The sequence below is a fragment of the Anomaloglossus baeobatrachus genome, chromosome 2, assembly GCF_048569485.1.
Source record: "Anomaloglossus baeobatrachus isolate aAnoBae1 chromosome 2, aAnoBae1.hap1, whole genome shotgun sequence".
NCBI lineage: Eukaryota > Metazoa > Chordata > Amphibia > Anura > Aromobatidae > Anomaloglossus > Anomaloglossus baeobatrachus.
Window position 1 is genome coordinate 330,666,104 of NC_134354.1, and position 27,251 is coordinate 330,693,354.

At 49.4% G+C, this 27,251-nt stretch overlaps 1 protein-coding gene across 1 annotated transcript in view; it reads right to left on the bottom strand.

Annotated features, from left to right (window-relative positions):
* The window catches only part of FGR (FGR proto-oncogene, Src family tyrosine kinase), an 895,442-nt gene that overhangs the window by 414,373 nt on the left and 453,818 nt on the right, over positions 1 to 27,251 (bottom strand). The gene's annotated exons all lie outside the window — the stretch shown is intronic.

Genomic DNA, 27,251 nt, shown 5'->3' on the forward strand with positions numbered 1-27,251 from the left:
TCTGCATGCTGCATCTTGTGGTGACCACAGAATTTCATCCTGTAGTCACAGAAACACAGCCTGGGGCTCAAAAACGCATCTATAAATTTAAAAAACGGTCTAAGGTCCCCTATTTTTAATAACAAGCCAAGATAAAGCAGACAACTGGGGTATGATATTATCAGTCTGGGAACTCCCATGGTTATTTAGCCCTTCCCAGCCTAAATATAGCAACCTGCAGCCTCCCCAGGAGAGGCACATCTGTAGCGCCCCACGGGGCAGGTGTTTTAACCTACTCGTTGCCGGGCCGGGGGTGCAGATCCTCTGCGTTGTCACAGGGTGGCCTGACCCGGTTCCGTTACCCTGAGGCGTACAGGAAGGAGGATTGGAGGGTGGCAGGGAGGATGGAGGTAGTAGTCGGAGGTTAGGAAAGTCTATCAGGATCGTGACGCCACCTGTTGTACGTGCCTAGGGATGGGGGCCGCCGCTGCAAGGTCTCTCACCGGGGCAGATGTTAAGTGCAGCTGGGATGGAGTCACTCCCCATAGGCAGAGTGGGATTACCCCGGGAGGATGGCGGGGGCAGTAGTAGTAGTCCCCGTTGACGCCGCAGCACTGGGCGTCAGCACCAGTAAAGGAGAGGCAGACACAAGGGCTGCAGTTCCAAGTGCTTTTACTCACAAGTCTTTCAGACGCTGCCCGAGGTACCGTCCTCTGCCACGATGGGCTCCAGCCGATCACGGATCCGTCGGCGGTCACCGCCGGTGACCGTGAAGGTTTTTAGTGAAGTGTCCCTCTGTAGCTATCTGGAACCCGGGCCAAGCCTCCTGCTCCAAACCACGGGCCCACGAAGAGAGAGGAACACTAACTCCAGTTGTCAGTGCTAGGTGTTATCCCAAGCTGTGCCCAGGAAGGTGTTAAGTGTCATGGTTGTGCCTACTACTACCCCATGTGGTGCCTGCCCCAGGTGGTTGTCCTAGCGACTGGGGAAGTCCCATGCTTCGTGATGGCTGGCTACCCTGTCTGCCCTAGTCCAACCCCCTGTGAGTAAGCACCTTGCTGTTGTTTGTGTGTGTTTTGTGAAGGTACCAGCAGGTTAACCCCCTCCTGAGCCGGGATAGATATTACCCCAAAAAAGTGGTGTAATACCCTGTGGCGCCTGAACACCAAGGGAACCACACATCCACTAGAAGCACCAACTCTGGCCCTTTGCCTAGCTCTTCTAACTGCCCTAGTGCGGTGGCAATCAGGGTAAAACTTTTGGGGTTGACGTCCGCTGTGAATTGACATCTGGCATTAAGCCCAGGGGTTAGTAATGGATAGGCATTTATCAGACACCCCTATTACTACACACACACACACACACACACACAGAGGAAAAAAGATGTTAATTTGAATAAGGACTACAACACACTCTCCCTTTCACCAATTTATTAATTAAAAACAAATATCTGACCTAATTAAATTTAGGAATAAAGACTCCCTCACACTCCCTCTTTCACCAATATATTAATTCAGAAAAAAATCCTCAAAATTTCGATGTAATCCAATGATGTAATATCCCACGATATGCATCGATTCCTATAGAGCTTCGTTGTGAGAATGTTCTGAGAGCTAGGCTTTATAGCTCACTGACGATCAGCATCAAGCACGGAATTTCCTATGCTTGTGAGAACTTCCGTGTCTGCTGCTGACCGGAGAGGACCTATGGAGTATCGTTCTGAGCGTGTTCTCATAATGAGGCTAGATAGGTCACGCTCGGTCAATGGCAGACCTGAAATTTTTTACAACTGTGATAAATTCCGTGCCTCCCATTGATGTGGCGTGACTTATGGTGCCATGTTCTCAGAATGATCTCAGAACGAAGCTCCATAGGAATCAACGGTCATCGTGGGACATTGCACCATTGGATTACTTTTGAACTTTGAGGATTTCTTTTTAATTAATTGCTGAATGAGGGCATGTGGGGTAGTCTTTATTCAAATAAACTATTTTTTTCCTGTGTGTATTTGTATGTTTTTTAATTCTACACTTCCTGAGTTAGTAATTGGGATGTCTGATAGTTGCGTATCCATTTCTAACCCAGGGCTTGATGCAAGATGTTATAGCTGATTGTGCCGCACTAGTGATGTGCGTGCCCCCCAGTGATGTTCATGCCCCCCAGTGCTCTCTGTGCCCCCCAGTGCTGTCTGTGCTCCACCATTTGCTGTCTGTGTCTCCCAGTGCTGTCTGTGCGCCCCCAGTGCTGTCTGTGCCCCCCAATGCTGTCTGTGCCCCCCAGTGCTGTCTGTGCCCACCCAGTGCTGTCTGTACCCGCTGCAGTGCTGTCTGTGCCCCCCAGTGCTGTCTGTGACCCCCCCCAGTGCTGTCTGTGCTCCTCCAGTGCTGTCTGTGCTCCTCCAGGGATGTATGTGCCCTCCAAATGCTGTCTGTGCGCCAAAGCCATATCTGTTATGATTCAGTGACTGAGCAGGATCAAAAAAGGCCAAAACTAGGAAATCCAGAGTGTCACCAGAGTGGTTGGAAACTCAGCTGACTGCAGACCTCACTCTGACAGCACAACTAGAAGTAGCAGTGGGATGAGCCTACTTTGACCTAGTCGCCTCGACACAGTCGGAGAACTAATTCTTCCTAAAGGGAGAAAAATATGAAAAGCTATTCTGCCATGGAGCAGTTAACCAAAGATATAGATAGCCCCCAAACATATATAACTGGGGAGACAAGATGAAACACAGTACACAGGTAGAAAACAGATTCAGCAAAGATGAGCCCCAAACTATCTATATAGGAAAGGACAGAAAAGAGCACAGTCTGCAGCCGCGCAATACCCTAGAAAAAACAAACACACCTGATAGGAAAAAACCTGAGACCACACGGCCTCTCCCCCACTATATCAGTACTCTGGTGTTACTGGGATCCAAGCAAAAAACACTAATATAGAGGAAGGACTAAAATTAATACCAAGCATGACAAAACACAAATGCATTGTAGAATATGGAGCAAGGTACACAGACATTCCCAGCAGGGAATGATCCAACTCCACCCAGAACTCCACAAGCAAAATCAGGGAACAAGCCGTAGTACCTCCAAATTAAACAACAGGAAAATGGAAACAAAACCAGCAGAGGTACAAGACCAAACTTATCTGTTAGGAGTTCAGGTAGAAACAGAAGGTAGGGCAGGCTTCAGAATGTCCACAGCACCACAGGAAGCAACATTGATCACCGGCCCTGACCAAGAGAAAACTACTCAGTTATATAGGCCCAGTCTGAACAACCTTTTTTCCAATCAACATCAGCTGTCTGGCTTCTGTTATGCAGACCAACTCCACTAACAGCACTGGCCACAAGAGGGAGTCCCAAACCAGAACCCAGTCCAAATGTGTTTGCAACACATATATATGCTTCCCAGTGATGTTTATGCCCTCAGCCCCTCCAGTGATGTATATACTCCCAGCCCCTTCTATGATGTATATGCCCTAGCGTTTCCTGTGATGTATATGCCCCAGCATCTCCTATTATATGTATACGCCAGCCCCGCCTGTGATATATACATCACAGGAGACGCTGGGGGCATATACATCACATGAGGGGCTGGGGCATATACATCACATGAGGGGCTGGGGCATATACATCACAGAAGGAGCTGGGGCATCTCCTATAATATACATACAGCAGTCCCAGAGTCTCCTGTGTGATATATATATATAGCAGTTCCAGCATCTCCTATGTGATGTACATGCCCCCAGCCTCTCCTGTGATGTATGTACAGCAGTCCCATTGTCTGTTATGTGATATATATGATTTACCAATCTTATTAACAAAAAGAGTTGACTGCGCTCCAGACAGACACAATCCTGGAAAAGAAGTTGTAAGAAGCAGCATGATCAATATCACCGAAAATTAACCGCCACACCAAAGAGAAGCAGCTCCAACCACCACAGTAGAGGTGAGTTAATTAATTGTTTTACCAAATGTAGCAGGGTAATTTTCACATTGATAATTTTGTGCGACCCCCGAAGATTGGCAGAAACTTCCAAATGGTGCCGGTAGTATAAAGGTTCCCCACCCCTGATATAAAGGATGCGCCACTTCTGGAGTGGCTCTGAGCTGGAATTTTTAGGTTGGGAAAGGCTGAATAACCAATGGGCCTTCCCAGCCTGATAATATCAACCCCCATCTGTCTGCTTTCCCTTGGCTAGTTATCAAATATAGGAAGAATCACATACAGTAGTTTTTAAAAAAATTCTTTAAATGGAACCAATTACCAGGATATAGCTATATAACGTAAAGGCAGTGACATACTGGCACTAGTATGCTTAATCCAAGCTTACCGTTTGTGAAAGTTTGGATGCTTTGTTGCTGAAATATCCGTAATCAAAGTTCCAAAAAAGCACTGCACCTTTGATTTGGCGTGTGCAGTCATGCATAACTTTGCAGGTCAGGTCCTCGTTGTAAAGTCCTCCTCTAACATGGCATGGCTTGATATTTAAATAAAGAAAAGGTGGCATGCCAAAGAGGACGCAGGAGGAATTTGCATTGAGGGCTCGACCCACAATTGCCTGTACCCCTGCACACGTCAGTCAAAGGTGCAGTGCATTTCTGGAACTGGAACTGATTACATATATTTCAGCAACCAAGCATCCCATCTTTCAACAAAAGGTATGCTTGAATTCAGCATCATAGTGCCAGTATGGTACTGCCTTTCTTTACCTTACCTGGTGGTGGTTGGTTCACTTTAAATAAATAATTTTAAAAAAATGGTTTGGGAGCCCCTCTATTTTTGATAACCAGCCAAGGTAAAGCAGACATCTGAGGGCTGCAGCCCCCAGCTATCTGCTTTATCTGCACTTGTTCTCAAAAATAGACAGGACCCCATGTAATTTTCTTTTTTTTTTGTTGTTCACAGAAGCGTACTGGCACCCTCCTCATGCAATAAAGCTTGTTGATTGGCTATGGAGCAGTCATTCAACAAATGTTATTAGCATACAAACAGCGCCGAACTCCGAACCCGGACGCTCATCACTAAATTCTTCTCTATAAAATCAAGCTTTATAAAAATGGTCATAGGAGTTATTGACTGTAGAAGTAAGCTCCTCCATCAACATCCCTACACTCATTTTAGAAAACCAGATGGAGATTGTCAGAGTGGATTTTTTTCCAGAGCAGAGGGATGCACGCTTGAGCTGTCAAAATTAAGTGCCTCTGTATAAAATGCCTGTATATTTTTATAGGGATGTGGCAGTGATGGAGAATAACGAGGGTGGGATTCAAGTCAAATGCAAGCTCTTTGATCCCTTGTATTATTAGTTAAACTTTTTCCCAAAAAGGAGTAGGGAGTCTGCAAGTACAAAGAATATGTACTAGGTTACCTTCCTCATCTCCACATCTCCAACACATGGGATTGGCATCAGGGAAAATGTCAAGTTGGGACTTTATACCACCAAGATAGCAGTTTATAACTGGCAACATGAAAATATGATGAAATTGATGGTTCATGAGTTAAAGTTAAAATTCACCTCCATTGTTTTTTGGATATAGAAAGACCCAAGCCAGTGCCCCATTGTGTTTGAAATTAAGTGGCAGGTTGGTCTGGAGAATCAATTCACAAGGAGTATGAGAAGGAAAAAGTATGTCTTATAGGAGAGCATGCCATCTCAAAAGTTGTCTTGTCCTTATTATAAAAGAGCCTACGAGGAAGTGAAGGAAAAAAAAAATAGACAACTGACCAACTCTCCAGGGTCTCAGGTGGGATGGAGACACCAAGAAGATAATCATTTGAAGACCAGATATGTCTGGCTTCAAAATAGTAAATTCTGAAGTATTCACTGTTAATCAAGGTTCAAAAGACATTGTCATGTAGGCCCAGGGGGAAAACTGGATTACCTAATGTCATGAGCAGCTGGGGGGGGGAGTCATTCCACCGCTACCACCAATTTGTCACTGAACAGCCCTCTACTGCCCCCTATCATCCGGACAATTCCGCAATTAACTGTCAATAAATCTGTCTGTGGCTTTTTCCAATATTACCCTGACTATTGGGGAGCTCACAGTGTGGGTATTGTATATATATATATATATATATATATATATATATATAAAAAAAACCTGTTCCAGCATATAGAATATCTATATATACCGTCACCGCCAAGCTCCACAATAACACATAAAAAGGTATTAACTGCCACCACCAATCGTTTTATAGACCGATTGGACTCCCGTTGCAGGTAACATATGGTCTCTTTGGGATGGCGGGTTATAGAGCAAGAGTAACAAAGCTTTTAAGTTTTATATTTTTAATCCAAAAGAGTAGGCAGTGGTTATAAAAATACACATGATTTCACAAAAGGAAACAATACAATACCGAATATACAATTACATAAAATAAAAGGGATAAAAAAAAGAAAATTACCACACATGGGTCACTGAAATGGCTCAGATATATGGAGGGAGGTACTCCTTAGGAAAACATGGATCAATACTACATCATAATGTATCCTAATGGCATTGGACAAAGCAAAAATATGGTGTGTACCTTTTATTAACACCAATAACCTCCCCTCTGGTGACCTCGTGTGGAGGCTGTTTTTGGGATATGCTTCAGTTTTCAGAAAATGATGAAATCCCAACTTTGTGGATATCACCACTCCTGAAGGTTCCAGGTGGGAGATATTAGCGTCATCTTTCCTATCATGATTTACCTGTTCATAGATAGGAAACATGAGATGCCTAGTATCATCAATCTGGCTGATATCCATTTGTTATGATTCCATCCATTGCCCAGAGTTGCAGAATGTTTTGCATTCGCCATTTCGCTGTCATTTTAATTTCTCTAGTCTTCTGTCCATATACTCCTTATCTTTACCTGGCCATAAATTTGCCCTCCTTCACATTCCTGTGCTTCAAACTAAGTTGGCTTCACAGATGTTGTGCATAAATGTTCTTGGACGTTTCCTCAGTTACAAAAGAGAGGGGATCAGCTGCATGTGGAGTTTGAGTGTGTATTGTTAGGACTTGCTTAATTATAGAGAGAAATTAAAATTCTCATGACACCCAATATGGGATACACAGAGGAGGATTGAGGTATAACAGGAGAATGTACCATGGGAAAGGTACAACAGGTCAGAGTAGTTCCAAATGTGCGCTGGGTTTTCAGTGATTTAACCAGATGGGTTAAGCCATAGAATCGCAATGAGTGGGATATTTGTAAAGCTTTGCTCAATCCAAAACAAGATTTCTGTTTTTTGTCCTTAAGCAATAATGCTTTAATTCACTGAAAGCCAACAGAGATCTTGAATATATTGCAGATTGAGAAACAATCGACATTAGTTATGGAACATTTCACAATATATTATCTTTAGTTACTTTCACATTAAAAATGATCTTGCAGCCATTTATGGGAAATGTTGGGGGATTGTTATAGCATTTTTTTTTTTCAGTAGGTTATACAAAAGTTAGAGATTCATATTATAAGTACCACATAAAAATAATACATCATTTCTACTATGTAGTGTTTTCTACTATGCATTCTCTGCACGATAGCCTCAGTTACAGCATATCTGTTACGGTTCCCGTTCTGGGTATCTGCGTGTCTCCTTTCCCTTTGCTGTGGCACTGGAGACTATGTTCGGATTTCTTGCTACTGCACATGTGCGAGCGCTGGAGACTAAGTCCTATCTTGGAGCCATTGCACATGTGCGAGTGATATCATCACTGACACGAGGTCACATGTCTCTGACACCTTCTAAGCTGATTGGCCGCTGGTCATGTGCTTGTAACACGAGGTCACATGTCTCTGACACCTTCTAAGCCGATTGGTCGCTAGTCATGTGCTTGTGATGCCTTACTCGGTGATAGGCCAGCGTGACGTCATTGCTGTCATTCTGGCAGCGGATTGGCTCTGGTGTCCTCCATCTTGGATGAGGCATAGAGTCTATATAAGACCCTGACGCATGCTGCTCGGCACTCAGTCCTCTTGGTTCCTGCATAGGAGTAGACGCTCTGTGCATGTCCCTTGCGGCACCTATTCTATCTAGGTGAGCGTTATCGGTAGGGTAACGCTCTTGTACCTTACAGCTTATGCTGTGGTCCATATCCTCGCACCTTAGTGGAGCGGACATAGGCAGGTGCTTGTTGCACATGGTCTGACTGGGCCTTGTGGTTCTACTCTGAGGTGAGCGCTATCGGTAAGGTAGCGCTCCTGTACCTTTACATAGGTAGGTTAGGTGGTCGTTGCCTTCTAGGGTAACGCTCCACTATGCTGCCTCCTGCAGCAGTCCGTATCCTCGCACACTAGGGGAGCGGTCATAGGCAGGAGTTTCAAGCTAGCAGCCTTGCTGCTGTCCGTATCCTTGCACCACAAGTGGAGCGGACATAGGTAGGTGCCATATTGCACACACTACACCTAGTCTCTGTGACTGTTAACTAAGACAGGTGCCTTCACGCTCACAGACTGTGAGACTTCTATGCACTTTTATGTTGTATTCCTCACTCTTTTGCATTTCCACTCCTATGTTATTGTAATAAGGTAGTCGCTGTGACTTAAACAGTATACGCCGCTATTGGTCTTGGTGACACTGTGACGCAACAGTGTCAGTACCCGCTTTGGTGGTACAGGTTTCTCCTATCCTCTGCCATACTCTGCAGCAGAGCTCTGCACGGTGGACCCTGACTGTCGGATAGCCTTCCATTCCCTTATTATACGACAGCCCCCGTAACATTGGGACTGAGCCCCGAGCAGCGTGCATCAGGGTCTTATATAGACTCTGTGCCTCATCCAAGATGGAGGACACCAGAGCCAATCCGCTGCCAGAACGACAGCAATGACGTCACGCTGGCCTATCACCGAGTAAGGCATCACAAGCACATGACCAGCGACCAATCGGCTTAGAAGGTGTCAGAGACATGTGACCTCGTGTCACAAGCACATGACCAGAGGCCAATCAGCTTAGAAGGTGTCAGAGACATGTGACCTCGTGTCAGTGATGATGTCACTCGCACATGTGCAATGGCTCCAAGATAGGACTTAGTCTCCAGCGCTCGCACATGTGCAGTAGCAAGAAATCCGACCATAGTCTCCAGTGCCACAGCAAAGGGAAAGGAGACACGCAGATACCCAGAACGGGAACCGTAACAATATCCTTCTATTGAGTAACATCTTGTCCACAATGCGGCTATATCACAATTTTTTGCAGCAATTTCCCAAAATAATGACAAAAATACATAATGGCCACAGCAGATGAATGTGTCGCCCTGGGATAAGGGGTACTCAGATCCGGGCCACGGGGTCACTTCTGTGGGTATCACGGTGGCGTGACCCGGTCTGTGATCCCAGGCTCTACAGTAAGAAGGGGATTAGGTAAGGGAGATTGTCCGTGACGCCACCCGTGGTGTGCGGTGAAGTAATGGAACACCGCCGCTGCCGGTTAATGGATCCCGGGGATGATGGTGAGCAGCAAGGTGGTGATGTCCCTCCACGGGTCGGGTGTTGGTGTCCCGGGACCCCAGTGAGGTGGTGCAGGGAGGAGATGGAGACTGTCTGAGAGCTGTGCGCCCGGTTGGACCACGGGATGTTGTTACTCACAGTTCACTTTTCAAGGAAATTCACACATAGTCAGGAATTAACCAGAAATTGCCAGTGTCCGTAGCCTTCGGTACGGAGGGTGTTGAAGTCCCACACACGGTGCAGCAGACCCCTGTTCTTTCCCTACAGTCAGGTGCCTCTTTCTCCACTCTTTCTCTTTCTTTCCTCCTCGGCCGGGAACGAGGAGTCCACTCCCCTGCAGTGATCGGGAATCTCTTTCGCTCTTTCGATACCGGTGGTCCACTACCCTGCCCCGGTCACCTCAAGTCCCTTCCTCACTAACAGCCTGTCCCGGCCCTTTTGGAGCACGCTTCTGTAGCAACCCGGGAGCTACAACTCCGGACTCCTCTCCTCTCCCCACACACTCTGCTCCAGCCCCCCCCCCCCCCCCCCCCACCCCCGCTGCTCTGTTTTGCTCTTACACTGGGGAAGGGGGGTGTGTCTCCTGCTGCACTGGTGTGGGATCAGGTTACCAAGGAGGAGAATGACCTGCTCTTTGCTGGAGTTCTGCAGATCTGTGACACCCTGGTTTTGCCAGGGCGTCACAAATACATCCCAATGATGCGTTTATACACATTCCTATTTCCTTTGGTATTTTTTCATGCATTTTTGAAGACATTATTTTACTGTATACGTTTTTTTTAAAAAAAAACAATGAAAAAACAATGAAAAATACCATACCTACAGAATACTTTATTTTGTTAAATCAAAATGCCATAAGTGCAAAATATGCACACAAAAAGAGAACCACAAAAATCAGAATGTTAGGGTTGTGTTCCTATTCCCTATTGACTACCAGCTAAAATCTGGTGAAAAATCCCCTACATTTTTCCTAAAAAAAACAAGGCCTCTTTCACACGTCTGTGTGACGTCTGTTTTCACGCATACCGGAGACACGACACACGTAGACCCATTCAATTCAATGTGTCTGCGCACACATCTGTGTTTTAACATGGACCATGTGGAGCAGGCCCGGATTTACGGGGACCCATGGGGTAACCAATATAGGGATAAATATCTCAAAACATGTAAAATACACGTCTCTTTGCTGTGAACCATTTCTAATGATAAGGAACATTTAACAAAAGAGAAACTATTGAAAGTGTAGGGACCTGGCTACACAGTCCTACATCTCAGTGGCTGGTGCAGAGTCATGGCACCTGCATCAGCATCCACTGACCTGGCTAGCCAGACTTCCTTAGTACCTGTACCTAATGCTTAGCTTATGGCATGCGGCAGCCTTCTCCGATCCCAACAGAAGCTTCTAGGCCAGTGATGGCAAACCTATGGCACGCGTGCCAGACAGGGTACGCAGAGCCATTTCTGTCGGCACGCGCGCTGTCGCCTCATTCAGCCATTTTGAACTGCTGGTGAGATCGCGCCGGCAGTTCAAAGTTGTGATAGAGCAGAGCCAGAGGAGAAATTTCTCCTCGCTATGACACTCCTCCTCTCCTAGGCCGAAGGCCTGTTGCCTATGAGACGGCGGAAGCGTCTGTAAGTGGCACCAGCGTAATGACGGCTGGTGACAGCGCGGGAACTGAGGGCCCTACCTAGCAGCTCGCAGCGGTAGAGCAGGGGCCGGAAGGTGAATGGTTTTTTTATATTTTTTTTTTTAAAACTGTGTGCGGCAGTGGCTGTGTCAAGGTGGGGGAGAAACATGGCAGCATGGGGGAAAACATGGAAGGATGGGGTGAAATATGGAAGGATGGGGAAAACATGCAAGGATAGGGGAAAACATGCAAGGATGAGAGAAAACATGCAAGGATGGGAGAAAACATGGCAGAATGGGGGAAAACAGGGCAGGATGGGGGAAAACATGCAAGGATTTGGGAAAACATGCAAGGATGGGGTAAAAGATGGCAGGATGGTGTAAAGATGGCAGCATGGGGGAAAACATGCAAGGATGGATGGGGGACAACATGGCAGGATGGGAGAAAACAAGGCAGGATGAGTGAAAACATGGCAGCATGGGGGAAACATGCAAGGATAGGGAAACATGCAATGATGGGGAAAACATGCAGGGATGGGGAAAACATGCAAGGATGGGGGAAACATGCAACAATGGGGGAAACATGCAACGATGGGGGAAACATGCAACGATGGGGGAAACATGCAACGATGGGGGAAACATGACAGCATGGGGAAAACATTGCAGGATGTGGGAAACATGGCAGTTTGTAACATTTGCCAATTTATTCACAGACGAGGAGCCAAAAAATATCAGCACTGAACTTTTCATGTACAAGCTTATCATGAAAAAGGGTGTGCAGGACACTTTCCCACATATTGAGATAGCTCTAAGGATATATCTAATTTTGATGGTAACAAACTGCAGTGGTGAGCGTTCCTTCTCAAAACTCAAATTAATTGAAAACCGATTAAGGACATCCATGAAGCAGGAACGACTTGTAAATTTGGCCATCATGAGCATCGAGTCAGATATACTGCGTGAATTGGACTTTAGTGACATCATTAGTGATTTTGCGGCACGAAAATCAAGGAAAGTGCCTGGATTGTAAAAAAATGAATGATTTCACCTGAATTACTGTGCATAAATGATTTTTGTAAATAAACGTGCGTTTATTTCATTTAGTGTTACATATTGCAACACCTTAAAAAATGGGCCTCCCTCCAAAATGGGCACCGAGCCACTCACCACTTAAATCCAGCCCTGATGTGGAGCACATGTGTGTCCATTGGCTCGACGCTGCGACATGTCCATTTTCTGGCCGCAGCACGGGTGTCACATTGATGAGATGCGTGTGACATCAGTGTGACATGTACCAGAGAAAACGTGTCACCTAAAAATAAAGAATTTTTATACTTACCTGTCTCCTGTGCTGCTGTCTTTACCTCTGCTGTTACTTCCGGGTCTGGCTCATTATGCTCATTGCATAATCACTGCACTCACCACGGACCCAGATGTAACACCAGCATCGAAGACAGGTAAGTACGTATACCAGCTCATACTGTCCGTGTGATATCCAGAAGTCACATGGATATAGCACAGGGACAGCACATGTAAAACACACACATGGACACACACACACATACGCACCTTCCACATGGACTTGTGTTTTATGCGGACATGTGAAAGAGGCCTTAGTGCAAGGTGGACAGGCGTGTAACTCCAGGTTGTGCTGTATCTTATATTACTTGTAAATTGTTTCCTAATAAGAACTAAAGATAACCAAGAAAAGTTATGTGGTAGATAAAACTAAAAGCAGGAAATCACTACTGATGGGGAGTTAAGCGTTAACACTTAGTGGTAGGTGTGGTTCGTTATTTATAGAGCTGTATACACGACAACAGTCATATTTAGAATAACATTATGTATGGGAAACATTTTTTTGTCTAATTTCTCATGATTATATTATGTTTCTGTACAATTATGCAAAACTCCATGTTACTATATTGTATCTCTGTATATAAAATTATAATGAACCATGCACAATACTCACTTGTGGTTATATGGTTGCATGGCTGCCTAGTCAGCTGTATCCTGAGACAGATGGATGACTAAACCTGGAAGTATGATTGAAAGGGAATCTGTCACCAGGTTTTACCCCCTAATCTGAGAGCAGCATAATGTAGAGACAGAGACCTTGATTCCAGCAATGTGCTACTTACTTGGCTGTTCAGTGTAGTTTTAATAAAAATCACTGTTTTATCAGCAGGAGATTATCACTAAAGCTCTAGTAGATCTGCAGCATATAGAAGTGATTTTAGCAAAACTGAAGCAAACAGCCCAGTAAGTTATACATCACTGGACTTGGGGTCTCAGTCTCTACATCAAGCTGCCGTCAGATGGGGTAGCGAAAACCTAGTGACAGTTTTCCTAAAGTGTATATTCACTGTGTGCATTAATTATTAGGTAAGTGAGTATTGTGACCATAACATTACTTTTATTAGTGTAAACTATAAAGAATATCAGGCAATGTTTATTTGTTTAATGAGGGAGGGTTTAGTCTAAGGAGTGCTTTACACTCTGCGACATCGCTACCGATATATCGTCGCGGTCATGGCGTAAGTGACGCACATCTGGCGCCGGTAGCGACATCGCAGCATGTAACACTAATGAGCGACGATCAACGATCGCAAAATCATTCCAAAACGGTGATCGTTGACACGTCGTTCATTTCCTTAATATCGCTGTTGCCACCGGTACGATGTTGTTCGTCGTTCCTGCAGCATCATACATCGCTATGTGTGACACCGCCGGAGCGACGAACATCTCCTTACCTGCGTCCACCGGAAATGCGGAAGGAAGAAGGTGGGCGGGATGTTACGTCCCGCCCATCTCCGCCCCTCCGCTTCTATTGGCCGGCCGCTTAGTGACACCGCAATGACGTCGCTATGACGCCAAATGCACCTCCCCCTTGAAGGAGGGATTGTTCGGCGGTCACAGCGACTTTGCCTACCAGGTATGTGCGTGTGATGCTGCCATAGCGATACTGTTCGCTACGGCAGCGAGCACTAAATGTCGCACGAGCGACGGGGGCGGGTGCTATCACGCTCAACATCACTAGCAAATGCTAGCGATGTTGCAGCGTGTAAAGTACCCCTAAGGCTATCAGCAATAGACATGAGCGAACCCGAAGTTCGGTGTTTGGTACTAACTCAGACTTTTCCAAGAAAACAAATTTCAGGTGTTTTAGGAATGTAAACCAATTGCGTAAGCATTGCTGTGCTCGGATATGCACGGTGCTTCGCCCAGTGCGAGCCGCTTCCAGTGTTTGAATGGTTTTCACTAGGGGTAGCAACAGAAAGATAGAAGTAGTGTGCACTCCCCCCCGAAAATGGAAAAAACTTGCCCACCCTCCCCTGTTGATGGCTACCTGCATGTGGGAGGAGACCCAATTTGCCAATCAGTGACTTCAAATGCAGTTCAGGTCAAGTCCAGGCCCAAAAGTGAACTTTAAAAAGGTTCAGCTGGACCAGCAGAACCTCTTTAATTAGCACCCTTTATCAAGGTATGCAGAATTATTAGGCAGCTTGTTTTCCTTAGGCAAAATGGGCGAACAAAGAAATATAACTGACTCTGAAAAATTAAAAATTGTTATAAGTCTTACAGAATAATACATATTATAAGTATTAGAGGCCTGTAGGCAGGGATTCGAGCCTTACAGACTAAAAGCAAAAGTCCTTTTCAAGCCTACATCTACTCTTTTCCTTATTAATACCGCTGTTAGCTGCATTCAGTGTAGGGATGGCTGCTGGAGGAGGGATAATTTTGGATTAGAAGCATATAGTCAGGGTATATTGCTTTCAGTCCTTCTATAGGTTTACTGCTGCTGTAACCTATCTGCGTTGATCAAGGTATGGGTGATGTTATAGGAAAACTGCAGGTGTAACATTGGCATAGCACCCTGGGAAATTCAGTGTGTCCACCCATATCCTGTCCACCGCCATTAACTTGAGAATGGCGGCAGCTATAGGCATAGAAGTGGTGTCTAGGTATAGTAAAGTAGCCATGTGCTACGCAATGAAACCACCTATTGCGCCACCTGGTGGAAAACAACGGAGTTAGCATTTTTATCTCGAAAACGGTACGAGATAGAGAAAAAAAGTGAATTACAAAGTTGTAGGGCATCATCAATTCAATATGAATCAACAACTTTTCCCAACACCTCGCTTCCCCCACCATTTACTGTACGCCTTTGGGAAATGGAACCGGGCAAGGCCACCCCGTCACAACGTCTGACCCAACCCGAAACGGCCCAGCGACGAGTTGGTTAACCGCCTGCCCCGTGGGGCGCTACACTATCAGCAGGGCAGACCAGCATCTCCAGGGCATAGAAGGACTATCTTCATAAACGTTTCCCTCCTAGTCAGTCAGACTACCCTGTGCATCAGAGCCTGGGAGGATCTAATGAAACTGTCCCAGACCTTTGATAGTGTTCCCCTGCCTCTGTTGGACCTGGTATGTGTCTCCCTCATCTGTTGTCTTTGGTTGCCCAAGGAACTGTCACCTCTGCCTCCAGCGGTGTCAAATGGGAAATTTTTGTACGAATTGTTAAACTAGGGCCTTTTGGTATTGCTCTATTTTTTAGCCCTCCCCACCTCAGGAAGCAGAGATGGAAAGTGCTCCTCGTAGCGTGAGAAGGGTGAACAACCATCAATGGGCAAAATGCATATAATGTGAAGGTCACGGGAAAGGCTGCAGGACATAAATGGGGTGCAAACACGGCATACCTTTACAAGGAACTGAGGAAAATCTGGATAGCTTTTCAGAAAACACTAAACCACTAAGGCGGGCTTTACATGTTGCGACATCGCTACCGATATATCGTCGGGGTCACGTCGTTAGTGACGCACATCCGGCGCTGGTAGCGACATTGCAATGTGTAAATCCTAGGTGCGACGATGAATGAGTGTAAAAAATCACTGATGTGTCACGTCATTCATTTCCATAATGTCAGTACTGCTGCAGATATGATGTTGTTTGTCGTTCCTGCAGCAGCACACATCGCTGTGTGTGATACCACAGGAACGAAAAACATCTCCTTACCTGTGTCCACCGTCAATGCGGAAGGAAGGAGGTTGGCGGGATGTTATGTCCCGCTCATCTCCGCCCCTCCGCTTCTATTGGCCGGCCGCTTAGTGACGTCGCTGTGACACTAAACGCACCTCCCCCTTGAAGGAGGGATTGTTCGGCGGTCACAGCGACGTCACCGACCAGGTATGTGCGCGTGAAGCTGCTGTAGCGATAATGTTCGCTACGGCAGCAAGCACCAGATATCGCGTGTACGACGGGGCGGGTGCTATCGCGCTCGACATCTCTAGCAATTGCTAGCCATGTCGCAGCGTGTAAAGCCCGCCTAAGTTGAGCACATTGGCCAGGTCTGGTTCATGTGCAAGCTTTCCAAGGTTCAGAGATGTCATCAGATTACAGCCCTTATCACACAGAACCATGCCTCGTTGTAGATTAAGCAGCGAAAGTCAGTTCTGTCTGGTGTGTTTTACCTTTTGTTGTCACTTCACCAAGGCAGTGCAACTGCATATGGAGGCCTTGCTTGAATATAAAAATGTGTAAATGGAGGAGGAGTTGGTGTAGCAACTGGTGTAGAAGGTGGGGGAAACCCTGAGGGAGCTAAAGGCTGCAATCCTCGGAATCAGTAGTGTGGCGCCCTGGACAAGCCAGGACATCACAGATACTGCAACAACACACCCCCCACCCCGGCTAGGCACATCAAGGTCAGACAAAAATCCTTGTTGCCTCCCTCCAGGGGCTGATGTCCACACCAGGGGGTGGAGCCAGGTGGTTGGCCCCACCCACCGAGGAGTTCACAGTCCTGGAGGTGGGAAAAGGGAGGAAGTTCAGTGGAAGTGGAGAGTTGAGTTGGAGGGTTGAGAAGTGAAGTGGTAGTGGAGCAGACTGACGGTGTCCGGGTGCGTGGTCCGTGCACATACAGCAAGGTTGGCAGACGGTGGTGACCGTCTGCAGGAGGGGCTGATTGACGTGAACCGTCAGGACCGGGGACGGGCGGTGGCCCGCCGGTACCGGATCGGGGAGTGAAGAGAAGCCAGCACCATTCGGCAGGGCCTACGGACCCTGACCAGGCTTGGAGTCGCGGTAAAACCGGTCAAATCCGTTAGCGAAGGGAACCTCCGGGGTTTCCCAGCAGTCAAGACCCGATTGAAGGCAACCGCTCAAACCATGAAGGGAAATACAGTCACCGCCAAGACTACAGTTCCCAGGGCCAGAGCCTGCGGGCAAAAGGGGCTCCCTCAGCCTCCATCCAAGCTCGGGAGCAGGTTACCAGTGGGAAGCCACCAGAACCAAGAACATAACACAGGTGCAGGGAAAGGCAGTCACCGCCAACCTACCGGGAGAAGAACCACCGCAGCCGTCTGTGGGATTCGTCCATCCAGCCGTTTGTTGTACCGGAGACTTTGCATTCATCATTGGCTGAGTGAGTACCACCGTGCCGTGCGGCACCGCGCTGTCCCCGCGACCCTGCACCTCACCAGGCCCAGTAACCCGCCTGCCATTTCTCCCTCACCGGGCCCCGGGACAACCAAGCCCCCTACCCATGGAGGGGAAAAACAACATCCAAGCTGCTCCCTGTCATCGCTCCCGGGATCCCCGTCCAGAGCAGCGGTGGTGTCACAACCTCACCACAACCGTGGGTGGCGTCACGGACAATAAATCCCCAAAACCATTCCCCTTTTCACTCACGGGCGAGGAGCGTGGTGAGCGCAGCGTCCCCTCCCCGCCCGCGACAGTAGCACGTGTGCCGTCCCAGGGTCTGACTCTGTCCTGGCCTCCACAAATTTTACCCAGTGCGCCATCAGGCGTCCCTGACCACAAGCATGTGTGCACCTGTTGGTGGTTAAGTTGACTTTTCCAGTAACTGTATTCGGGAGGGCATGGGTGATATTATGAAACACGTGCACGTGTAAGGCAGGGAGGGCACCCCAGGAAATATAGTGAAAGTTGGAGAACAAGTACCGAGAGCTGATGGCTGGCCCTCTAAAAAGTATGAGTATGGGCTGTCTGCTGGCCCCAAAACATTTTTGACTGAGGGCCGAGGGCTGGCCCTCTTAAACGTATGAGGACGGGGGCCACACGATGACTATTTGGATATGCTAAAGGTGGAGGAGGAGAACAATAAAAATAAAAAACATGAACCATATACCTTTTTTGGGGTTGGAAGGGGTGCATGAAAATACACAAGAAACAAAAGGAACATTTGAATTGACTTTATGTTCTGTTGCTGTCATCCGCTAAGGTTGAGCAGTCTGAGTCAATCCAGGCCTTGTCCATTTGGAAAACAGTCACCCTGACCTATCAGTTGAATGTGCCTATTAATATTAGGCCCCTGGCGACACTAAAAACATATAAAATCAACTTAAGGAGGTAGGGTTCAGAAAATGCAGCAAGCGACACTCAATCAATACTGATTACTACGTCTAAATAGCCCAGACTAGGGTTCATACTGTATATGTAAGAGAAGTGTTTTATCTCCAATACCCAGGTTATTGAATTTCACCCAGATCTCCTGCTGTAAGAAACTGACGTACACTAAATAAATTACAATGGTATTGTCATATACATTCGTTGTGGTAAAAAAGAAATGCCTAAACACAGGGGCGGACACTGACAGCTTGGGGCCCCTGTGTAAGAAATTGTCCCTAGGCCCTCCCCCTTCTTCTATGGCGACAAAGCTGAAGAGATTAATATATATATATATATATATATATATATATATATATATAAAAATATATATATATATATATACACAGTATGTACATATATATATATATATATATATATATATATATATATGTACCGCCCCGGGGCTCGGCCGGCTGCTAAGCCGCTCGGATCTGTGTTCGTCGGTAGGTGGCTCGAGCTTTTCACGGACCCGGGGGTCACATCGTTCTGAAAGGGGGTTGGCGCTACACGTAGGCACTTCGTTCGGTGGGGAGGTCCACGGCCGAAGCCGCGGCTGTTTGTATTGGATTTAAGTTCATGATGCCACCCACGGGTTGTGGTGAATGGATGGACACCACCACTGCCATTGACTAGGCTCCCGGGGACGGTGTTGCGAAGCTTGGTGTTGACCCCCTCCATGGGTAGGGGGATGATGATCCCAGGGGCCCAAGGGAGGTGCTGAGGCGGGGGAGAATGGATGCGTGCCGGGGTGTCGGTGCGGTGTGGCGCGGTGCGCGGCCCGTAGACACTGTTGTACTCACTATGACAAACACACTGGAGTCTCTGGTAAACCAAACAAGATGGTGAATGGTGCCCGCAGCCGGCTGCAGTTTTCCCCTTATCAGGTTGGTGGTTTCCGCCTTTCTCCTGCACCTCACTTATGTAGAAATCACGACTCCTATGCCTGAGCAACGGTAGTCCACTCCCCGGTTTGATATGTGTCGGGAGAGCCCTCTTTGCCCGCAGACGCTGGCCCCTTGGGTCTCTATGCCTGGGCGGTGGCTTAACCCCTCTGGTTGGGCTGTTGTCTTCAGTCGGGTCTTATGTGGGAAAGGTCCTAAAGTCCAGTCCTCAATCAGTTGATTTGACTCAGCCCGGTTGTTTCTGGGCCTCGTACTGGGTCTGAGTAGCCCTCCTGGTGCTCTGGTTTCCAATCGGTTCCCCGGTTCGGTACCGGTGGGCCACCGCCCGTCCCCGTTCCCTACGGTTCCACCAGCTGTAATCCCAGCTCCTGCAGGCGGCCACCACCATCTGCCTCCTTGCCAGAGGTGACTGGGCTCAAACCCAGACACCAGATGTAGCCTATGGAAGACCTAGACACAGGTCTGCCCTTGAACTTCACTCCGCTCCACCACTGTCAAGACTAGACTCCACTACTCTACTGTTTTCCTGCCTCGGGGCCTGTGAACTCCTCGGTGGGTGGAGCCAACCGCCTGGCTCTGCCCCCTGGTGTGAATATCAAACCCCGAGGGAGGTGACAAGGGTTTTTGTAGTTTGGCTGCTGTTACCTTACTAAGAGGGGGACGTGTGTGTGTATGGACTACCTGTGACAACCTGGCTAGTCCAGTGCGTCACATTCCCCCTTGGTTTAATACAGACCGTCCGCAGGTTGCCCGTCCACCATTGGTTTATTTTGTTGCTTTGTAACTGGAAAAGATTTAAAACAGATTTACAAATATAATAACTTTTGTACAAACTTCAAGGATATTTTTAAATCTTCCCTTACGGGAGGCATATTCTTAAACGTTGCAAACATAAAACATTTTTATTAACACGGGAACGGGACCGGGCCCTTTTGTTTGCCCACCCAAACAAACCTAGCCTTGATGCTGCCCCTAAGAAACGGGCAGCACCCCTTTTCTCCAGTCCAGGACGGGCCCAGGTTTTGTTTTACGGGACGGGTACAAGGTTTCACATCTGATTGTCTCTCAGGTGCCCCACGTCCAGAAGACCCCCGGGCCTGGAGGATCGCCACCGGTTGCATTGGCGATGGGGTCTCGGCCATCACTTTCCCGTAGGCCCTTCCTCCAGTCTGCCTCTCCGGAGGTCGTGAAACGGGACAGGCCGGTCAAGGGACTATTTACAAACCCAAACGTTTTTGGGGTTGCCTGCAAGTTCTCAGCCTTGTCTCTTTAAACAGGGGAAAAACAAAGTTCCAACGGGGACGGGCAGTATGGTCCAAACGGGGATTTTTTTTCAACTCAGCAGCCGAGATCCGCTGCCTTTAACTTTCATGTCAATCAGGTGAAAGTCTCGGATGATTAGTGCTCACTCATTCAGCTATTTACACAATCAACATGTTGTACCCCTAGATGGCAGTCTCCCTGTACCTAAGCTGGTGCATCCCTGGGCGCTTGTTCAGGTGGCTCGCTGGCTGCCTTTCTCCGTCTCTATTTCTTCCACGGGTTGTGGGAACATTATCACGGGAACAATTACCGCGCCATTCTGTATAGGCCAGTCTGCTGGGAAGTCACCCATCAGGTATTAATCACCTCTTTCTTCTGTTCCCCGCTCGGCAAGGGAACCGGAGCCTCATCTACCAGTCTCAAGGGAGCCGGGCATCTCTTCAGGTGGTCCCTGTAAATAGTAGCCGTGGTCTTCCCCTGGTCGCGACTGATCAAATAGGTCTTCTCGTTTTCCCATTCAGTAGGCTGTATGAAAAATGGGGTCCTTTCCCACTGGTCGTCGAGCTTATGCGTCAGGGTTCAAAGGGGGTAGCCGGAGCCCGCTTGTTGAAGCGCTGCTCTTGCTTTTCTCGGCTCTGGCGCAGATTCCTCTCCACATACTCTTGGATCCGTCGGTACTGCGTCTGTCGCTTGGCATCCCAGTTGTTAGTGGAGGGAAGGGCTTCGGGTGCTTCTATGTCCATTTCTAGGTCCACTGGCAGCCGTCGGGCTTTTATCAGGTACGCAGGCGTGCACTTGGTGGAACTGCAGGGGATGTTATTCTACATGTGCACCAGGTAAGGCAGCTTCTCCGGCTACAGGTTCCTTTCCTCCAACGGTAGTATCTTGAGGAGGTTCAGGACCAGGTGGTTCATCTTCTCACACATCCCATTAGTTTAGGCATGGTATGGCGTGGTCCGGATCTTCTTGCACCCGTACAAGTGGCAAAACTCCTGGAACACCTCTGCTTCAAAGGCCGGGTCCTGGTCCGAGAGCACCTTTTCCGGGTAGCCATGCGGTCGGCAAAAGTAGGCCTGGAAGGCTCTAGCTGCGGTACGGCCCATCAAGTCTTTAATGGGGACAACCACCATGAACCTTGAGTAGTGGTCCATATTGGTCAGGGCATAGGTATACCCGCTTCGGCTGGGCATGAGCTTGACGTGGTCCAAGGCGACCAACTCCAGCGGTTGGTGAGTGATGATCGGCTGCAGAGGGGCTGTTACGGGGGCTGTCGGATAATAAGGGAATGGAAGGCTATCCGACAGTCAGGGTCCACCGTACAGAGCTCTGCTGCAGAGTATGGCAGAGGATAGGGGAAACCTGTACCACCAAAGCGGTACTGACACTGTTGCGTCACAGTGTCACCAAGACCAATAGCGGCGTATACTGTTTAAGTCACAGCGACTACCTTATTAGAATAACATAGGAGTGGAAATGCAAAAGAGTGAGGAATACAACATAAAAGTGCATAGAAGTCTCACAGTCTGTGAGCGTGAAAGCACCTGTCTCAGTTAACAGTCACAGAGACTAGGTGTAGTGTGTGCAATATGGCACCTACCTATGTCCGCTCCACTTGTGGTGCAAGGATACGGACAGCAGCAAGGCTGCTAGCTTGAAACTCCTGCCTATGACCGCTCCCCTAGTGTGCGAGGATACGGACTGCTGCAGGAGGCAGCGTAGTGGAGCGTTACCCTAGAAGGCAACGACCACCTAACCTACCTATGTCCACTCCACTAAGGTGTGAGGACACGGACAACAGTACGGCTAAAAGGTACAGGAGCACTACCCTACCGATAGCGCTCACCTCAGAGTAGAACCACAAGGCCCAGTCAGACCATGTGCAGCAAGCACCTGCCTATGTCTGCTCAACTAAGGTGCGAGGATACGGACCACAACATAAGCTGCAAGGTACAAGAGCGATACCCTACCGATAACGCTCACCTAGATAGAATAGGTGCCGCAAGGGACATGCACAGAGCGTCTACTCCTATGCAGGAACCAAGAGGACTGAGCGCCGGGCGGCGTGCGTCAGGGTCTTATATAGACTCTGTGCCTCATCCAAGATGGAGGACACCAGAGCCAATCCACTGCCAGAATGACAGCAATGACGTCACGCTGGCCTATCACCGAGCAAAGCGTCACAAGCACATGACCTGCGACCAATCGGCATAGAAGGTGTCAGAGACATGTGACCACGTGTCACAAGCACATGACCTGCGACCAATCAGCTTAGAAGGTGTCAGAGACATGTGACCTTGTGTCAGCGATGATGTCACCCGCACATGTGCAATGGCTCCAAGATAGGATTTACTCTCCAGCGCTTGCACATGTGCAGTAGCAAGAAATCCGAACATAGTCTCCAGTGCCACAGCAACCGTAACAGGGGCCTTCTGGCTGGCCTCGTTCCGCCTTCTCAGTGTACAGGGGCCACATTCTCGACACCAGGCCTCCACAGACTCCTGCATCCCACTCCAGTAAAACCGCTTCTTCAGCAACATTTCCAGCTTTTTCCAACCGAAGTGCCCTGCGCCATCATGGTAGGCCTGCAGGACCTTGGGCTCGGTGGCCTGGGGGACCACCAGCTGGCGAACCTTCTCATGGGTTTTTGGGTTGATCAGCTCCCTATACAGCTTCCCTTGATGAAAGTACAGCCGGTCTCTCTATTTCCACAACCGCTGAGCTTCTGAGGGGGCTGCGGGGTCCATCCTGGAAAAGCCCTGTGCGATCATAGTTTTGACCAGTTGGACTGCAGGTTCTCGGTCCTGGGCTTCTTGCCATCCTTGGCTGGGCAGTGGATCAAGGTTCACCTGCTGTTGGTTAACGCAGGGCTTCTCATTCCGTGGGCAATGGAACGCGGGTAGCTCAATTTCCTCGAGGTTATCGTTCTCCACCCCTTCATCGGGTAGGTGTGGCATCCAAGACAGCGCATCCGCATTGGTGTTCTTGCGACCAGCCCTGTACTAGATGGTGAAATCGTAATTGGACAGTCGAGCCATCCACCACTGCTCTAGGGCTTAGCTGTATCCAGATGGGTCAACGGATTGTTGTCCGTGTAGGCAGTTGTCGCGGACGGGGAGGACGCCGCTGCTGTGCTCGCTAACGCTCGGGTCCGGCGCTGCTGCGGCTGCTGCTCGGTGGCTCGAGCGGTGGGCCGGATCTGGGAACTCTAGCGGCGCTCCTCGTCCGTGAGTGAAAAGGGTGGTTGGTTTGTTTGGGGATTTAGTCCGTGACGCCACCCACGGGTTGTGGTGAAGATGGGCACCACCGCTGCTGGTGACGGGGATCCCGGGAGCGATGGTAGGGAGCAGCTGGGATGTTGTTTTCCCCCTCCGTGAGTAGGGGTCGGTGGTCCCGGGGCCCGGTGGTGTGACGGGGAGGCAAGGTTGGTGAGGTGCAGGGTTGCAGGGGCAGCGCGGCGCGGTGCCGGATGGCATGGGTGTAGAGATGCACAAAGTCCTCGGTAAACCAAATGGCTGGATGGACGGGTCCCGCAGCCGGCTGCAGTGTCTCTCCCCGGACAGGTGATGGCGCCTGTCTTTCCCTGCACCTTTGTGTACTGTTTGACTACGATGGGTCCCCAACGGTAGTCCGCTCCCCGGTGTATGGATGCCGGAGGAGCCCGTTTGCCCGTAGGCGCTGGCCCTTGGGTCTCTAGCCTTAGGCGGTAGCTGTATACCCTCACGGTGCGGACGGTTGCCTTCTAATGGGTCTTTAGCTGTTAGGAAACCCCTGGGGTTCCGGTCACACTCGGATTTGACTGTTGACGGCGACTCCAAGCCTAGTCGGGGTCCGATGGCCCTGCCTGTGTGTGCTGGCTTCACTTCGCTCCCCGGTCGGTACCGGCGGGCCACCGCCCGTCCCCGGTCCTATGGTTACGCGTTGATTCACCACTCCTGCAGACGGCCACCACCGTCTGCCAACCTTGTTGTCAGTGCCTGGGCCACAAACCCAGACACTCTCCACTTTACTCCTCTCACTTCCACCTCCTGGACTAACCTCCCAGCTTTTCCCGCCTCCAGGCCTGTGTACTCCTCGGTGGGTGGGGCCAACCGCTTGGCTGTACCCTACCTGGTGTGGACATCAGACCCTGGAGGGAGGCAACAAGGGTTTTGTGTTTGGCTAATGTTACTGTCTAGTGGGGGTGGGGGTGTGTGTGTGTTACCTGTGATGACCTGGCTAGTCCAGGGCACCACACAGTAAACTTTGCCGCCGCGAGGTAATGCTTGAACCTTTCGGTTATTGCCCACACGAGGGCTAAGAACTCAAGCTTGAAGGAGCTGTAATTTTCGGGGTTCCTTTCCGTTGGCCGAAGTTTTCTGCTAGCGTAAGCGATCACTTTCTCCTTCCCGTCCTGTACCTGGGACAGAACGGCACCCAGGTCCACATTGCTGGCGTCGGTGTAGCGGACGAATGGGAGGCCGGAATCGGGGTAGGCCAAGATCTCTTCCCCTGTCAGGGCTGACTTCATCTGGTGAAAAGACTCTTCGTGCTTCTCGCCCCAGACAAACAGGAGCCCAGGGGCTCTCCTGTTCTTGGTCTGTCCCATGAGGAGGTCTTGCATGGGCGCGGCCATCTTCATGTACCCCTTGATGAAACGGCAGTAGTAGCCCACTAGGCCCAGGAACTGCCTTACTTCCCTTACCGTGGTCGGTCGTGGCCAGCTCTGGATAGCGGCAACCTTTTCAGGATCCGGGGCTACACCTTTTGCGCTCACTACGAGTCCGAGGTACTGCACCTTGGCTTTCAAAAGATGGCACTTGGAGGTCTTCAGCTTCATCCCGTACTTGGAGAGGGCCGCGAACACTTCTGCCAGGTGCTCCAAGTGGGCCTCGTACGTCTTGGAATATACGATCACGTCATCCAAATACAGTAGAACAGTCTCGAAGTTGAGATGCCCCAAGCAGCACTCCATGAGCTGTTGGAAGGTCCCGGGGGCATTGCACAGCCCGAACGGCATGCTGTTGAACTCGCAGAGTCCCATGGGGGTAGCAAATGCGGTCTTCTCACGATCTTCCTGTGCAACCGCCACCTGCCAGTATCCAATGGTAAGGTCAAGGGTAGAGAAATAATTAGCAGTTTTTAATGCAGCCAGCGACTCTTCGATACGGGGGAGAGGATAGGCATCTTTATGGGTGATCTGATTGTTCTTCCAGTAATCCACACACATTCTCATGGTATCATCCTTCTTCTTTACCAGCACCAATGGAGCTGCCCAGGGACTACAACTATCCCGCATGACCCCTGCCTCTTTCATGTTCCTCAACATGTCTTTGGCGCATTGATAGTGTGCTGGTGAAATCGACCTATACCTTTCTTTAATGGGTGGATGTGTGCCTGTGGGGATATGATGTTGAACCCCCTTAATCCTCCCGAAGTCTAGCGGGTGCTTGCTGAAAACCTGCCCATACTCCTGTATCACCCTGTATATCCCGTCTTTGTGGTTTATCGGGGTAGACTCAGTGCCGACATGTAACTCCCGGCACCACTCCTCTATCTGCATGGATGGGGTGTCACTGCTAATGTTGGGTGCAGGGGTAGTGGGGGTGGTTTCATGGATGGAGTGGGTGTCTATGGTGAACAGCTTAGCTATGGTGACGTAGCGGGGGAGCCTAACCTCTTCCTCCCCGCAATTCAGCACTCTCACAGGCACTCTCCCCTTCTTGATGTCAATCACCCCCCTGGCTACTATTATTGTGGGCCAGTGCTCTGAAGGCGGGGGTTCCACCAATGCCGGGTAATCCCGTCCCTGGGGGCCTACTGCTGCCCTGCACCAAATCATCATCTCGCTCCTTGGCGGGACAAGCAAAGGGGCTGCGTCCATCACCCGCACTCCACCAATCTCTCCACCCGTCAGGTTCACTTGCTGCCGATGCAGGAGGGCCCGGATCTCACGCTGTAGTGCCCTCTGATGACCCCCTCCTGCAGTGGCAGACAGCTGCTGCAAGAGGCTCAACACTTCTCCCATACAGTGCTCAATCACGTTGGTTCCTAGGACCACTTTCGGGTTACAGTCACTGGACTCATTCAGCACCACAATCATCCCTTGGCGTTTCCGCTGGGTCCGTCCCACAGTCAGGGTCACTTCTTTGAATCCCACCTGGGTCATAGGGAGCCCATTGGCCGCAATAATGGTCATGCTATCATCGGCAGGGGCAAGTTCACTATCGGCCCAGTATCGCTGGTACAATGAATAAGGCATAGTCGTTACCTGTGATCCGGTGTCCAACAGGGCCATGGTTGGGACGCCACCCACTGCCAGGGAGATGATGGCGCGACCTCCAACGTACCGGTCTCGCCAATCAGTCAGGCCGTGAGGGTCTACTCCTGAGGATTGGCCCTTGGCCTCAGGGGTTGCTCGTTTAACGGGCATCGCCTAGAGTGATGGCCAGGCTTGTTGCACTTGTAGCAAACAGGTGGCCCATACCGCGGGTCGTTGTTCTTCCCCCGCTGCATCCAAGGGACATCCTCCGGACTGTCGGCGAGCTGGATCTTTTCCTGGGGCTTGGCTCTCATCGGTAGCTGGAGTGCGGCGAGGATCCGAGTGAGGTCTTCGTTCATGCGTTGGACCTGCGAGGCCAGCGCTTC